Source organism: Crinia signifera, chromosome 8, assembly GCF_055691185.1.
Source record: "Crinia signifera chromosome 8, ASM5569118v1, whole genome shotgun sequence".
Classification (NCBI taxonomy): Eukaryota; Metazoa; Chordata; class Amphibia; order Anura; family Myobatrachidae; genus Crinia; species Crinia signifera.
The window spans coordinates 159857214-159874632 of NC_139224.1; the positions used below are offsets into that span (position 1 = coordinate 159857214).

At 44.3% G+C, this 17419-nt stretch overlaps 1 protein-coding gene across 19 annotated transcripts in view; it reads left to right on the forward strand.

Moving 5' to 3' along the window:
* The first annotated feature begins 2658 nt into the window (after nt 1–2658).
* PTPRF (protein tyrosine phosphatase receptor type F) overlaps nt 2659–17419 on the forward strand; it is a 675453-nt gene continuing 660692 nt past the window's right edge. For 12 of the 19 annotated variants that reach the window (XM_083157546.1, XM_083157555.1, XM_083157551.1 and 9 more), the window contains exon 1: nt 2659–2942. The gene's annotated coding sequence lies outside the window, so the exon portion shown is untranslated. The remainder of the gene's footprint in view (nt 2943–17419) is intronic. The other 7 variants (XM_083157561.1, XM_083157566.1, XM_083157562.1 and 4 more) reach the window with 1 other exon arrangement.

Consider the following 17419-nt stretch of genomic DNA (forward strand, 5'->3'; position numbering starts at 1 on the left):
TAAAATAATTACCTTGACATATATAAGCAGGTCTTAGAATGAATGTTACCTAAAATGAAACCAACCTTTACATGTTGAAGTGTAGAAAGATAAGCTTCCAATGTGTTTGAGGGCTGTGTGTGGCTTGCAGGTAGTGAAATAATGGTTTGGACTTAATAGCCTGCAGCATTGCTTATTACATTCAGGTGTATGTGTTTGAGTAGTAATCAGCGTTAATTAGCAGACCCAGGCGTTCGCTCTCATGCGGTATCTGTAGGGGTGGTCTGGAGGTGGCGGCCGCCTGTTTTGTGTCCGAAATGCACGGGGCTTTCGCCGATCGAGCGGTAGTAGCACCGTACATTTTTTGTGCACACCCCCGTGTACACCCATGTTTACGCCCAGTTTCCCTCATTATTTCGGCCGCTCCCCTCAACACGCCCTTATCCCGCCCACAATGACCGTACTCTTGCGGACAGGTTTTTTCGCACGGAAAGAACCGTCCGTGAGCGTTGTGGAATCGTCGCGCCTGCGCATTGCGGAAGGTACGCATGCGCAGATCAAAAAAAAAATCCCGGAACGTACGCTTACGGCCCAGCCGCCCGAACCAGAATAAACCCCTGTGTGTTGAGATCCCATGTAATTACAATGGCAATAAGGCATCACAGTCCAGCACTTATGACTGATTTAGATGCTTTGATCAAAAGGAGCGGCACTATTACATTGTTACACATTGATTTGGCTAATAGAATTGTAACACAATAAATGGGCACCGTACAAGTGCTCTCAATGGCTCATTAGCATACATCCTGTCCCTGAGCGATACTTCATATGCTTCACTGCTTCTTCCTATAGGTTTCATTTATCCCGATGAGTTCCTGACAGGTCATATACATGGTCTAACGATAAATCAAATAGCTACAAGATTATGGATCAATTATTAATTAAAATAGTACAAGCATGGTAATCAATATTCAATTATATATATTACTACAATATTAAGGCTAAAGCATCATTCAGAATTAATTTTAGGTGAAGATCAATAAGAAATTCTGCAATATTAGGGATAATCACTCCATACAGTGGGAATCGGTGTTCGATAAAATTGTTACATTAATAAAGTAAAATGACCACAAATATATGACAGGACTGTGACAAGACCAAGAACTAATTATCAATGAAGCTGATACAAGAATAGGAGTCAACTTACCAGGCATGGCCAAAGGATGGCCCTTCAGCTGTTGTGAAACTACACGTCCCATCATGCCTTGCCAGTTTTGCTATTAGGGAATGCTAAAAACTATGGCAAGGCATGCTGGGATGTGTAGTTTCACAACAGCTGGAGGGCCGTATGCCTGACTTAACCATTCTAAAAATGAAAAGATGTGAAAAGAGGTAGAAGTGGCAGTGCATAGCAAGCAATCGTATTCTGTCTATCAATTTCTAGGATGGAATAGAGCAGGGACAGAGAACCTTTGGCCCTCCAGCTGTTGTTAAACTACACATCCCAGCATGCACTGCTACAGTTTTGCTATTTGGCCATGGTACTATTTGCTTGCCCACCCCATCCAGCCATGGCCCTTCTGGAATTGCCACAAGGACTGTGAATCATTTGGTCTACAGTGTCTAGGTCAACAGTCAATAGTTCAACCACTATTGGTCGACAGGCAAGGTCAACATGGAAAAAGTCGACATGGGAAAAGGTTGACAGGTTTTTTTTGGGTGTCAATGTAAACATAGTTTGACATGGACACCATACAAGATTACCACGTTCAATCGCATGGCTCACTATGCTACCATACTTCGGGCATGGTGCCTCACTACGCTACCATGCTTCGGGCATGGTGCCCCACTACGCTCGCAAGGCTTCAGGCTCCATGCCCACTAGGAAGGTAAAGTATTAAAAAGTAAAAATCTAGAAAAACTCATGTCAACATTTTTCCATGTTGACCTTTTTCCATGTCAACATTCTGCTTGTGTCAACCTATGACCATGTCAACCTTATGATTGTCGACCTTTATTCATGTGTGTTGATCTGACTGTCGACCAATACAGTGGTGGACCTTTTGACAGTAAATCTGGACACTGTCGACCTGATGGGTAGAAGTGCCAGGTGGCCGGTCCGGCCCCCAATGCTCCCACTGTACTACTGATAATATAAAGCAGCCTGTATATATTGCAGGTGGTATGGAGATGCCAGCAGTCGGAGACACGCCGGGCTGCCAGTTTATAGTCACTTGGAGGCGCCTAGGTTGCCTAGTGCTGGCATATACACAGCCCCTAAGTGGTATACTAGGGGAAGCAGTGGTTTCCACTTTCCAGTCTCTTCTCACAGACATTGCATAATAATATCATAATTTCTTTATTAACAGTGACCCATTGGACCTTGACTCCCAGTGATAATGGGAAGCCTAGGACAGAACTCCAGTCATTACTATGACGGATGGTGTTATAAATAATAGAACAAGTGACCAGGAAGAGGCAATCTATAACCAGTTAATGGACTCAATAAAGACATTTTTTTATTTTTAAAGACATTTTCCGAAAAACACCTCAGCCACAGGTGGGCACGTCCCCGACGACGCCCCCCTCCTCCTTCCCCTCGCACGAGCGCGGCGTGTAAAACAGGTGCCTGTTGCGCGCTCCCGCGACTCCCGGTGGACGAGAACGAGCGCGCCTGCCGAAGAAGCAGAGGAGTCGCTGTGCGCGCACCGCGCTGTAGTCCGGCGGCACGGGGAGGAGGCGGGGGCGCGCAGTGCGCGGTCACGGCTCGGTATCGGAGAAGCAGCAGCAGCCAGGAACCAGCAGCCAGGGCTCATCACAGACACAGAGTGAGGAGGAGAGTGATAATACAGAGAAAAGCTGCAGCCGGAGCGGAGGAGAGGAGCAGGGGGAGAAAGCAGAGGGGACAGGACCCCCAGAAGCTGCAACAGGACAGGACTGCACCCTGGCAATGCCCTCAGACTGTAAGTGCACGTCTCCTAATTACCCTATTGCCCCCATTGCCAGCTGGACCACCCTGGTTGGCATGCTCTGGTGCTTCAGTGGCAGAATTATTATTACCTAACCTTGAATAATGTCTTATTATCTTTAAGTGCCCAATAATGCCCCATGACATCATCCCAAACTACCCCCCACCTACCTACCTGCTGGTCTGATATGGTTGCATGCCCTCATTGCAGCCCCCTCTGCCCCATTGCCACACTCTTAGTCAGGTACCAGCTAATTAGTTCTCATCCTGATTTGCAACCAGCTCATCTCTGTCCATGTAGCTGCAGGCTGTATTATTTCCAACCTGGTACCCAGCTACTTGCAGACCCAAAACATGCCAGATCTGCCCAATAGTAGTCTACAGGGAGCAACAGGGGGTGTCCGCTAGGTAGCCCATTTGTATATTGGATGCCCATGGCTCTGGGGCTGCCGGCAGTTGTACAGAGAAATGCCCCTCTACCTTCTGCACAGCCCAAATACCCCCTTTCAGTCGTACAGGACTGTCATATTTACATGCATCCCTCCAAACACCTCTTACTGCCCCTCTCAGGGCTTATTACACAAACGCTGCACTTTTCATAGCTGCTTCCCACTTATTTATCACCTGGAAAGACTTTTATTGCTGCTCCTGACTGGCGTAGTATGGGTATACAGGTATATGCAAATGTCCCAATGTCCGTATTGTTTCACATTTCAGATGCCACATGCAGCACCCACCTTCGTCTTCCATCCTCCTGCACCCCAGATCCCCCCTATCTTGGTTAAGTGCTCCATGCCTTCTACCAATAAATGCTGCAACCCATATTAGCCTCAGCATTATACTCCAGGTAGTCATTACATTTGGCAGTGTGTAATGTAAATTGTCCAGGATTATTTGTGTGTGTTTATCCCCCCCCCCTCTTCCCTCCAACTTCATTGATTATTCTGATCGATACGTCCTCGTTAATTGCAATGATTCTGATGTGTGTTATCAGGTTCCGTGTGTGGCATTGTCAGGAGGTGGCATTGTGTTGGTGAATCTTGGCTGTGGAAGTCGGGAATAGGGTTCTCTCCACCTGTTGAGGTTTTGCTGGTGATTAGCAAGAACATCTCCAGATGCTACAGAGAGGAGCATCTTCCTTGCAGTATAGAAGTAAAGAAAGATCATTGTTTCTGCTTGTCATTTGACAGTTTTAAACCCAGGAGGTGGGGGTGAATCCGCAAACGCACTCCACTTGCATTTATTATGGAACAAGCAGGAAAATCAGTGCAAGCAGAGTTTAACGTCTGTTAAAAATGAATTATTGTTTTTTTTTACTGATCAATATTGCATTTTATTGGTTCTGTTCCTGTGGCTGGCAGGGGTATCTCAGCGGAACGGGTTAATTAATTTGATGCTGCTTGGAGCTTTTGATGCAGGAAAATGTTAAATACCCCATCAGTCCAGGCATGTGAGGGTTGATATGGAGAGCTAGATAGACACAGTAGATAGAAAGATACATTCCTAACTGGATCATGGTGGAAGCAGAATACTGTAGATAAGACTTGTTGGAGACATGACTGCTGCAATTCTACACACATTAATGATGAAGTCTTATTGCACATTTTCTTGTCTATCCAAACTGTTTAGTACAAGCCTGGTCTGCACTATAGGGAATATTACTGGATGACGGGGGTCAGGTGCTAAGAATTTTAACCCTTTAAATATGCGATTAAGTTCACAGCACTTAGTGGAGACAGGTGATGCAGGTGACAGGTGAATTACCCCCCTTTGTTTCAGGTTAAAATTGCTGTACTGGTGTCTTTACTGAGGCTGATCACCTGAATGTATACCAATCGTATTGTCAATTATATACTGGACGAAGCCGTGCTCAGCTGCGAAGCGCCGAACCGTCGAATCACATTAAATCCATCGGATGCAAATGATATTTCTCTCTTCCCTGTTTTTCTCTTTGAGGTTTTTGCAATAAATATTTTTTTTTTCTTCCTTTCTGGCAACCTCTATGCGCTGTCAAGGCCTCAAGCTCGTTAGCGCGAAAGTTCCCATTTGAAAGCAGTCGCCAAACTCTGTTTATTGTGCTAAGACAGTAGATTGGTAAACTTTGCCAAGGTGAGGGGCTCATCTCATTATAAAGAAGCAGGGTAGGCAATACTGCACGTCTCTGCCTGGCAGCTGATGCTCTGCAATGTCTACAACACAGCGATGGAAATAATTGTAGCTTTTCCAGCTGTAACCTGTTGATCTAATTTGAGCAGGAGGCATTTAAACATTGATCATATCGGAAAACTGCATTGTGATTTTCTGCAGGGGTCACCTGTGTGCGGATTGGATGACAGGCATCAAATCATTTCAACCCTAATTGATTTGTTTTGTTTTAGAAGAACAGAAGAACACTTACTGGACATCCCAGTGGCTGCTGTTGACGGATATTGGAGACCCATTACAAGTCCTATTGTACTTTTTTTTTTTCCTTTTTCCGCTGTGAATGTTCAGCCCTTCATTTTCCATGAGGCTATTACAGATGTTCTTCACTGCAGGTCATTTAAAGGAAGTCTCTCTGAGAAATCTCTTCTGCCTAGGATAAGATAATGTAACCGAAGAAATTGGATGAAGCTTTCATTTTAGCTAGATAATGTCACTGGCCTAACTTTACGCTGTAAAATCCACTTTTCTGACTTCTAATGGTAAAACTCAAGAAGAACGATTGGCATGGTTGTGGCAGTATTATCCGTTTTACCGCGAGTTAAAATTTATGGGGATTTTTTTCCCTTTTTTTTTTTTTCTGGTAACACAGTAGCCAGCCATGAGTGCAGTGTACATGGGCCCCTGATCCTACACTGCACCCATGTTTTAATACTTATCCATCCGGAGACCCGCGCTGGCCACTGCATTTGCGTGTTAAGATAGTTTTCAAAATGGCTACCGTTGGGGGCTGTTTAAGCGCTGCTGCTTATATACCAGTTAGGTACGAGTTGCTTTGCACGAGACGTTATGGTGGTAAATCTGCTCCACGACCCGGATATATTTTTTTATTCCGTTGCGCTTTTCAATTGGAAACAACAGTGATTAAACAAGCTGGGTAGAAACAAACCGACATAGAGGTAGGAGGGCCCTGCTCGCAATCTTACAATCTAGTGTTCCTTCTAGGAACTAACTGCGGCAGGGCGCTGCTGCTTGGGGGCACCATAAGGGGGGCGGACCAGGCCCGCCGACATCATCGTTGTAGGCGGTCCCGGGCCGCTGCATCACTAAATGGGGCGTGCTTGGGCTGCCGCGTTACTAAAGGGTCGTGCCCGGGCCACCAACATCGTGCAAGGGGGGCGGACCTAGCCCTGCCGAAGTCCATGAGCTGCCAGAGAAGCCTAGCGCCGCCAAAATTGCGATGCCTGGAGCTTCCCTGGGCACACCAGCAAGACAGGCAGCAGGCTCTTTTAGCGGGGTGCTGCTGGAGGGGCAGGCCGCATTTTGCCCTTTAAAAATCGGGCAGGGCGCAACGTCCCGCTAAAAAAGCCTAGCGGGAACACTATACAATCTATAGGGATAATAGGAGAGATGCATAAGGATAGAATTCAATAGAATGGCAGTCCCATCAGCAAACTAGACGGTCCTGATGGGATGCAATTAGATATAAATGCTACTGGAGGTTATGTGGGGTTCAGGAATATGATAAGCTTGTCTGAAGAGGTGAGATTTCAGGGAACACTTGAATGTTTGGATGCTAGAGGAGAGTCTTATTGTCTCTATAAGGGCATATAGGGTGGGTGCTGCCCGACAAAAATCCTGCAAGTGTAAGTGCACTTAATGAGTGTGGATGTGAGACGCAGATCTTGTGCAGAGCGTAATACCCCTTTCAAAAATATCCCGGGTTTTTGAGCATCCCGTGTTGATTTCGGAATCCCAGAATGCTCATCCCGGTATATTCTTTCTAGACCTTTTCACACTGAGCTAAATCCTGGGTTGATGAGCGTTCATGTGCATCAAACCCGGGATATTTTTGCGAGTGTGAAAGGGGTATCAGTAGAAGTATTTTATATTGAATGCGGTAATATACTGGCAACCAATTTGCAAAGTTTCAAACATTGCTACTCTCAGAGTAAATTCACATTTTTCTGTGCTCACCACCCTGAGGGTATGAAAAGGTGGGAAAATCATTATATTAAGTTAAAAATATTTGGACTTGCTCCAGAGCTCCTTCCCAGACCCTCCCCTAATGACTAATTAGGCATTTGGAAGTTTTCAGTTAGCTTCATTGTGGGTTAGAAAATAGCCTCAAAGAACCCCAAAATCTTTTTTATGCACCCCAAATGTAATAAACTTTTTTTTCCCACCAAAAATAATTGATTTGAATCCGGTGTTTTTTCTTACTTACCAATCCGTGTGGACACAGAGGGACAATATAATAGTGTGCCCAAATCATGGCGAGCAAAGCGAGAGGACGCGGTAAACTTATACCATGTCCATAATGACATACAGTAGGTCAACATAGTCACCAAAAAAGGTGAAAAATTACTGTCATGTCAACCTACTGCTTGTGTCAACCTTTTGACCCTGTCAACCATTTTTCATGTGGCCTGTTGACCAATAGTGGTCGACCTATTGGCCTTAATTGGGTATGGGCCATAGGATTGACCCAATCTGATCCCAGAAGATTTATTTTGACAATTTGCAGCTCAAAGGGGGAAAGCGCACCCCACACTTTTTTGCTTTTTTCTATAGGGGAAAATATCATTAGTCTTACGTAACACTCCCTATCAAATGACCCTTGAACTATCAAATTCGTTGTTGTCACAGAAAGTAATGAACAAATAACGTTAGTTTGTGATGAATATATATATACATATACATATACTTTAGCTGGAAACAGACAGTGTTACTCCGCGAGATGAACTCAAAGTGGTTTAACTTATATATTTTAAGTGTGTGTGTTTGTAAATAAACATGATTTGTACACAAATAGATTGTTTACAAATAAATTGAGCTTTGATTTTCCTACTATTTTTTTATCTCCTGAAAGAATCCACCAATCACAGCAGTATAACGTTTTAGCTGATTGCAGCTCACTTATCTTGTAGCAGCCCCCAAAGGTGGAATTGTCTTATTACTTGACCATCTGGAACACAGATGATCACAAGTTGGAGACCAGTCGGATTGCAATCAGGACTCGGGGGATGCCAAACCATGTTCTTCTGCACACATAAAAAGGGTTGGCATGGTGTTCCAGGATGTTTGGAGTCCATGATTTCTTAGATTTTTATGAAGTCATCAATCGCACCAAAACATCACCAGACCATAAAGGAACCTCATCCATGCTTGACTGTGGGCTGAATGTAAGCAGGAAGCATGTGCTCGCCTGTCACATGACCAACAAACTTATGCGTCTTCATTGACATGCGTCACCATTGACACGCTTTTCCTCGTTGTTAAGAGTGTGGCTTCACAGGGAGTGCCACATCCACGAGTCACAGCTAGTGGCTTCATCTCTTGTCAGAACATATATCAAGTTCATTTACAGAGAAATTTGTGAATCTGGGGGTGTATTGAAATTGATAAGCTGTCGTAATAAAGTGACATGGTATAGTGACAAAATCACAGTAACATGTTTGGACACCTTAGATCACATGACCGCTCATTATTTCCCAATGACTGCACCGATTACAATATAACTGAATGCTTCCAATTGTCACATGACCAACTTTAAACCATACGGGCAGGCTTCGGACAGAAAGGCACATCACTGTCTGACTGACAGACATACATCAAGGTGCTTGTGTATAAGAGTGCAACCACACAGCCATAACCCTCTCTGTGTACTGGAAATAACCCCACTATCGATGGAAACACCATGAAGTTTCCGGTCATACTGTGGTTGCTGCAGATTTATTTATTTTTTCTTTACTTGGAGCCGGAGGTGGTGCTCCAAACACTCAGTGCAGTGACCTAAGTTGTGCATAGGGGTGTATGTATGTATGTATGTATGTATGGACCCTCTCCCAAAGGAGAACGTCCCCGTTACTCCCCTAACCCCTCTCAGCCAAAAGGCCTAAGAGGGGAAAATAGGAATTGGTGGGTCCTCCTCGCCAAAGCTCAGAGGCCCTCTTCCCTCAACCCCTGGAAGGGTTAGGGGCAGGTGGGTCCTCCTCGCCGAAGCTTGGAGAGACTCTTGGTAGGCTTCCCTCCGCCCTGTGGCTCAGGGTTGCCCTTGGGGACCGCAGCTATCCCCCAAAAGGAGAGAGCTTTAGTGCTTGGGGAGCAGGTAGCCCATAAGGGTCGTACACACAGCCCAAAAACAAACGAAATACAGTAAAAGAAAATGTGAATAAAAGTGACAAACGTGCGAGGGGTGAAGAGAAATTTAATAAAGTGACCCCAGCCAGAAGGCCGGGGTGGGGGTGTGAAAAATTTGGACACCTCCAAGTTTTCCAGGAGGCAGGCTACACATCAGGCTATAAGCAGCCAGACAATTTTTTTTGCAACCCCTGGCATGGGAATGGATACTCCACCTGGCTTTTCCATTGACTCCCTTGAGGGTTGAGGCCCCCTAGAAAGAGCAATCTACTCAGTCCCAGTGTTTCTTGCATCCCAAGGTTAAGGTACTAAGCTGGGCTTTTCACTGACTCCCCATCAGAGGCTATGAACCTCTGAAATAGGAGCAATCTACTCAGTCCCAGCGATTCCCCCGCTCCTTGGGAATGGATGCTAGACTGAGCTTTTCGCTGTCTTATCCGTTGGAGGCTACAAACTCCATTGAGAGCCACCTACTAGGCCCGATGTTTCTCCCCTCTACTCCCAGTGGGGAGGGCTATCTTCTCCCCCCAGCACGGTGAAGGTACTCAGCAAGACTTTTTGCTGCTCCCAGGCATGAGGAGTCCCATCCCCTCCGCCCATTAGAGCAGTTACTAGGTCAAGCCTTTCTCTATTCTTCTGCCGGGGGTCGGTCCACACCCACTGATGAGAACAGATACTACACTTGGGACCTTAGGGACTATGTTTTTTTGCTTTGCGCATTTCTGCGCATGTGCATGCTCTGGGTCCGTGCATCCATGGCAAACAAACTGTTCGCTGGGTGCACTCACCCATCCGTCCGAGCATCCATTTGCAGCCAATGCGAACATACGCGCCTTGCAAATGGTGGTCCGGCGTACCATCATTCACAAGGCGGGGTTTGGTTGACTCAAAAGGATACGAATTCGCATCAACCAGAATAACCCCCCTTGATCTTAGCCAAAAAGCTGAGAAACTGTTGTGCTGTCGGCTGCACATTCATTCTGCAAATTTTACCTTCCAGCTCGTCCCCAATGCTATTCAACTGGTTTGAGAGCTGGTGACTGCGATGGTCATTAGAACACGCTCAGCCCATTGTCATATTGGTGGAACAGTGTTAGAGGTATTGCACCTGGCCAGTACCAGTAGGCTGTGGCAGTCCGTAATGGTAGGCTGTGGTTCTAAGGGCATATGCCTGCCAATAAAACATTCCTCGCACCGTTACACCATTACCAGTCTGAACTGTTGACACAAGTCAGGATGGATCCATTGCCTCATGTTCTGTACACTAGTATTCCGACCTACAGTAGCTTCTGTATATTGAAAGAGAAATTGAGAAGTTACACCAGGTGATGTTTTTCCAATAGCAACTGTCCTGTGCTGATGAGCGTGTGACAGTTGAAGCCTTGGTGTCCTGTTCAAATCTGACATGAGCGGATCCTGGTGTCCACTGCACGGTTCTATGTGCTGTACATTAATTTCTGCTCTCCTTCATAACTGCGCAGTAATGCATGGTTATATCAGTTACTTCCTGTTGGCCTGGGCCAGTCTAACCATTCTCCCTTTGTTTTAGTTTTTGCTTTTTGTGGCATTTTTGACAAATGCTAGAGACTGTTATGTGTGAGAATCCCAGGAGATGAAACCTCCCTCACTGGTACCAACAACTATTCTGTGGTTAAAGCTGCGTAGATCACATTTCTTCCTCAATTTGGTGTTCGTGCTGCGCAACAACTGAGCCTCTTGACCAAATCTGCCTGTTTTTTATATGCTGCAACATCCTACATAATAAGAGTAGTGTTGCTTCTCGCCTCTATGGTGGAAATCAGGTGTTTTGCCCATGGCAGCCACTAGATGGCACCCAAAAAAGCAAGTGAGGTGCTGTTCCATGAAGGTGCCCACAGCCGCCAGAACGGACAGGGATGTTATGTTGTTCTGTCTTATTGACAGACTTGTAACTAGTGATTAGCCATTTGCACTAGTTAACAGGTAATAAGATGTACCTAATAGTGCAGCCGCTGATATAATAAATATATATTAATGTCCGTGAGGACCAGTAAATTGAAACAAGAAGGGTCCACAATAACCGTTAACGTCAGTTACAAACTCATGTTAAATGCATGACGGTAATGCTTATTTGTACATAGCCCTAAACTTAATATTACATAAATATTCAGTAAACTGCTATTGTGTAATTTGCAGCATGCTCCACAGAGAACTGTCTTTCTGTGCATATTTCATTATATTGACTGTTTCTATAGCGCATCTTCTGTACAGTTACATTAAATATTATCTGCAGTAATATAATTCTACAAAGGGTCCCCAGGCTTTGTACTGGCCTGAAGCTCCCTCCATGTATGTGTTGTAAAAAATTTGGTACTCTTTACCTAGCACGGCGCCCACGATTTTGATCGTGAGCATCGCAGGTAAAAAAATCGCGGGCATCGTGGCCATTGAATGCACTAAAAATCGGGTGCGACGCGACCGACGCGATGCCCGCGATTTCCCATAGGGAACAATGTTAAATGTCCCAATTGACCCGATTTTCCATAGGAAACAATGTTAAATGGCCCACAGAGGCCAAATAGCCACCCTTAAGTGTGAAATGGCCCCCACAATTGTTAACGCCACCCCACGATCAACGTCAACCCGAAGCGTGGCGAGCGCAGCGAGCCCGCGTGGGGCGGCGGTACGCGTCCTACGACCTTTTCATACCCCCACTATCCACGTCGGCGTGGAGTTGAGAATAGAATAGTGTGGCGAGCGGACGCGGATACCTTCACAGGTAAACGCGTCCCTTCGCGGGCTTCTCAACTCCACGCCGACGTGGATAGTGGGGGTATGAAAAGGTCGTAGGACGCGTACCGCCGCCCCTCGCGGGCTCGCTGCGCTCGCCACGCTTCGGGTTCACGTTGATCGTGGGGTGGCGTTAACAATTGTGGGGGCCATTTCACACTTCAGGGTGGGTATTTGGCCTCTGTGGGCCATTTAACATTGTTTCCTATGGAAAAATCGTGTCAATTGAGGCATTGAACAGTAAAATCGGGTCAATTGAGAAATTTAACATTGTTCCCTATGGGAAATCGCGGGCATCGCGTCGGTCGCGTCGCACCCGATTTTTTTAGTGCATTCAATGGCCGCGATGACCACGATGGGCGCCGTGCTAGGTAAAGAGTACCAAATTTTTTTTAATATATATATATATATATATATATATATATATATATATATATATATATATATATATATATATATATATATATATATATATATATATATATATATATATATTTATTATTGACAGCATAATTCAACATGGCGTGAATGTGGAATATCCAGTCAAGGGTTAAGAGAGAAATGATTAGATCCCGTCCAGGTTTTCTTCATCCGATGTGAATCCTGGTTTGGCTAATTAACAACACCTGTGGTTTCCTGTTATATGTTTGTTCAGAACAGAGGGGGAGTGTTCCCAGTGTCTTTTAGTGGCTAGGCAATATGTTGGGGATTACCCTAGGGATCACTGGAGTGTACCCTGATGGTGAACCCTACTGGAAAACCTGCCATGCTGTAACTTGAAATTTGCCAAGATGTTATGTTAACCTGGTATGCTGAAACCTACAAATAATCTATATTAAAGTGAACTCAAGTGTGTACAAAAAATATGGGATATACAGACAATATATAAAAAGGTATAAGGTATGCACACTCCCAATATATCTGGTGGCTGAAAAAGTTCTCGGATTTTTGTGATTGAACATATAATAAAAGTACAAAGAATTTTGTTTTTTTGTATTAAAATCCGATCACAAAGAATGAATAAAATCTCAATGAATATGCGTTCAGCTTGTTAACATCAGTTTTGAAGGTAATGATCCGCCGAATGGAAGTTTACAGATTAACGACAATAAGATCATCCACAATAAGAAACCCAATGCGTTTCATCATAAAATGACTTCATCAGGGGTAGGCTGATAACATTGATCAATAGTCGTAACTATCAGAGGTTGCAGAAACATATATCTACATGAGAGTGTTATGATGACCTATCTATCTACTTTTGTTGTACAATTTAATAAACCATGGAAGAGAACTCTCTTATAGGTCTATTTAATATCAAGTCCTTCGATTTGGTTCAAAGCAGGCAAAGTTATTTGGAGATAATTTAGTAAATGCATCTCCAAAGTTGACCGTACTGTGGTCAAAAATACAAGTGTGTTCATACTGGTGGATTTCTAATTGTATAGCAAAAAGTCAATTTACTGTAGTAACTTTTTCAGCTGCAGTAAACAATTTGTGGCAAAGTCGCAGTGAATTGAATTGTGATCCATAGTGGGTAATGTTTTGGGTATTTTGCACAAGTGCCACCGACACACAATATTTCTGCTTGCTATTTCCTGAGATGGCGTTCTGAAATGCCTGATACTTTTAATTCCCCAATCTGTAGTTCCAGTAGGGCTTCCAGTGCATTTGGGGGCAACAAGTAAGATACAATTGTATAGCTCCGTCAGGCGGCCATTACTTACAGGTGTGCAGAAAGACAGTTGATTCTTCTCACAGGGTAATGCTGCAAACTAGAATATGATAATATATCCTCTTCAGTGATACGTCCTAGGATGTCTGACAACCAAAGTGGCTGTAACTTTATGAAAACCAATTGCTGCCATTTTATATCATGACAGGTTGAGTATCCCTTATCCAAAATGCTCGGGACCAGAAACAGTTTTGGATAACGGATTATTCCGTATTTTGGAATATTTTTATATTTGAATGAGGTATTGCATTTGCATTTATGTTGTATAAATACATGAAATGCGCACAAATCTATGTCCCCAGTAGTGCCAGTTACATGTCATCTCTGCAGTAGTGCCAGTTACATGTCATCTCTGCAGTAGTGCCAGTTACATGTCATCTCTGCAGTAGTGCCAGTTACAGATGTACCCAGTAGGTTTTTAGAAAAACATTTCTTTAGGAAAATATGGTTTTTGGAATAATTTGGATAACGGATATTTGGATAAGGGATACTCAACTTGTACTAGTTAAAATCCCATCAAAACGACGGCTTCTGCAGTGTACTTTCGCTTTGAGCTGTGACAGTTTTTTACTTTCACTTTGAGCTGTGACAGTTTTTAGCCCACAAACTCTCCACCCCCAGTTCCTATCTGCTCCTACCTCCAATCTGTCTTCACAGCTCTCTCTCTCTCTCTCCATATCCAGGAAGATTGCAACAGATTAGTGTCCCTGCAAAAATTGCTTTCACTTTCTGTTATGACATCTTTTAACACACAAAGTATTAATTTGGTTAGTTGATTGGCCTCTAGTGGCCAGTGGCGGTACTTCACCTCATAGAGTTGAGGAGTAGTTGGCTTATTCTATATCTATAAACTGAGAGAATGTAAAGTGTACAGTAGGGAGCATGTAATCCTTATTCATTACAGGAGCTAATGAAATACTGGGGTAATGACATCACTTAGCACTAATTAAATAAGTGACAAAAAATGACACAAGTACTGATTGCATTGGGCTAGCATCGTTTACACAACCATTAATTAAAATGAGTTTATACATATACTGTATTACTATATTATATCCCTGTAAATCAAATTACTTCAGGATAAGAGCACCAATCTATCATCTCTGGTGAAGGTTGGTTATAGAAGTAACAAAAATACCCTTCCCTTTACCATAAAATTATGTGGAGCCTTCTTTTCTCTCTTCGTAGGCTTGGTGCCCCAAGTGACTCCCCTGCACCCTTCTAAAGGGGGATGGGCACATAAGCAGATGGTATATATACTGTATATTGAACATGACTGAGGCCTGGTGCAAATATCTAAAATCGGTGATGATTGTAAATCATTTCTAAAATGCGGTTAGATTCCTCCGTAACGTAAACATTAACAGCTACATCCTATATTAACCCTTTGAGTGCCAATTTCTCTGTGAGATGTTCAAAATATCTGCTAAAAATCCCAGCGTTGCTCACATTTGTTATATAAATGCAAATACAATCCTTTTTTTTTTTATTATTTTATCTCGTATAGAAGGTAACACTACAGGTCATTTATGATGACTAAAAATGTTTGCTTGGCAAATTTCAGACCTATTTTGACAAATTCCCTTGGCACGCAAAGGGTTAAGTCTTGGCCATCTAATTGTATTACACAGTTGACAATTAATTTCGGAATTCTGATATTTAAATACAAGAGATATTGGAATTTCATTGGAATTGTCATTTGTGTTCAATTCAGTCTTATATTGAGACGATAGCTTTATCATTTTATAATCATTGTAATTTCAATACTCTCCCTTACATGTATGACGCTGTACATATAGGATTATGCAACTCTGGCATTTACTTTAATGTTCACGCTAGGCTGTTTTACCAGGGGATCGCACCCTGCCTGATTTTTGAAGGGCCAAATGTGCCCTGCCCCTTAAGCAGCGTCTCACTAAAACAGCCTGCCCTCTCCCTTGCTGGCACCACTTGAAAAGATGGCATATGTACACGCTCCTCCGTAGGTGCTGGATGCGCCCCCATCAGTGACGAAGGGGGGACCAGACCACCCCCAATAGTGACATGGATATTGCCATGCCCCCGCACTGGTAGGTCACGTCCCCTTTGAACACGCAAATGGCACAACATCCTGCGCCCTGCCCACTCCACATCCTTGCAGGAACACTATTTTATTTTGGGCACTAGCTCACGTACTTAGAGCAGGGTTGCCTTCTTTCCCGGAGAGGGTGAGCTGGAGGGCGGGGCCACTGGCATGAGGCAATAGGGTCAGGAGAGAAGCTATGAGTGAAATGAGTGTTTGGGGGTGTGGCCAGTGATCACGTCATCATGGCCATGCCCCCGCTGTGCAATGCTGGTATTATAGGCAGAAGCACAGTGGTGAGCGGGGATACAATGACGCTTTTCACTTCATTTGGTCCCACAGAGCCCCCTGCTGAGGGGGGGTGTTAGTCCTGGTGTGCACCTCTAGGAAACACCTACTGTGCATGTGTGAGGGTGAGTACTATGATATATGCAACCAGAGGTGCATACAATGGTGCATCGATGGTGGAGTAATCGCATTCACCCCGTGTACTGGACATCCCTCGCTTTATTCTGTCCCTTGCGCAGAAGAACACAAGGGGAATGCTTAAACTGCGCCCTTGCCCTTGCGTTATGGCAGCCACAAGTTACTGGAGTGCGCCCCTGAATCAGGCCTAGCCTCCTACGGCACGCTCTGTTATACATTTCTGGCTGTAGCAATACACAGGATAAATCCCTTTTTTATCTTGAATTTATGAAAAACAAAATTTTTACAGCTAGAAAATTGCTGGTACTTTTCTCTTTTCATCCTAATTACATATTCCACTGTCAAATCACCCAGCAGTTTTCAATTCCAGAGAAATATTGATGCAGAATTGTTTATTGTCACTGTGAATATTCTAGAGAAATACATTAGAACTCCGGCAAAGTCAGGGGAAGTATGGAGTCATCGGGAGCTTAACGGCTCATTGTGATGCGGAGCTGGTTGCCGGGAACAGCCGCCATGTTACTCTCTGCAGAGTTTTAACTCTTTTACGACCATAATAGAAGTAGATTTATTCTATACCGAGAACTCTTTTGTTTGCATTGACGTAGTATGGTGATTGGGGACTGGTAGATTTTGTTATTGCTGCTGCTTTGTAACTGTAAGGAACCGGCTTGTCAGTGTGGCGGGTTCTCTGCATTTAGATGGCATGGTGACCTAGTCACTTGGAGCGTGCCTTCTAACAGAAGGTATGTGCCGATGGGGGTATTTATGGCGGTTGTACAAGTTTCATTAAGCCATGTTTGCTCATGTAACGTGCACACAGAACACGCATTATATGGTTTAATGGTTCCCCAACATACTACCTTATTATTGCTGCGTCTTACTGGTTCCTTTTGTATTTTACTGTAGGGATGGCCATCGACTATCGATGCTCCCAAAACATCGATGGTTGGGAGCTAGTGCTCGACGTTTTGGGCATCGGTAGTGGATGGTCGAATAGTTATATGCCATCGATGGATGGCTTCCGATGGTAAAAGTTGGGGGCGTAGTGTCATTGTGTCTGGCGGCGGCACTGCGGGCGGCCCGCCCCGCCGGGAGGTGCGCGCATGCGCAAAAGAAACTTAAACTGGATTGATGGCTAAAGTTTCTTCTGCGTTTGTGCACGGATCCCGGCCGAGCAGGCTGCCCGCAGCAA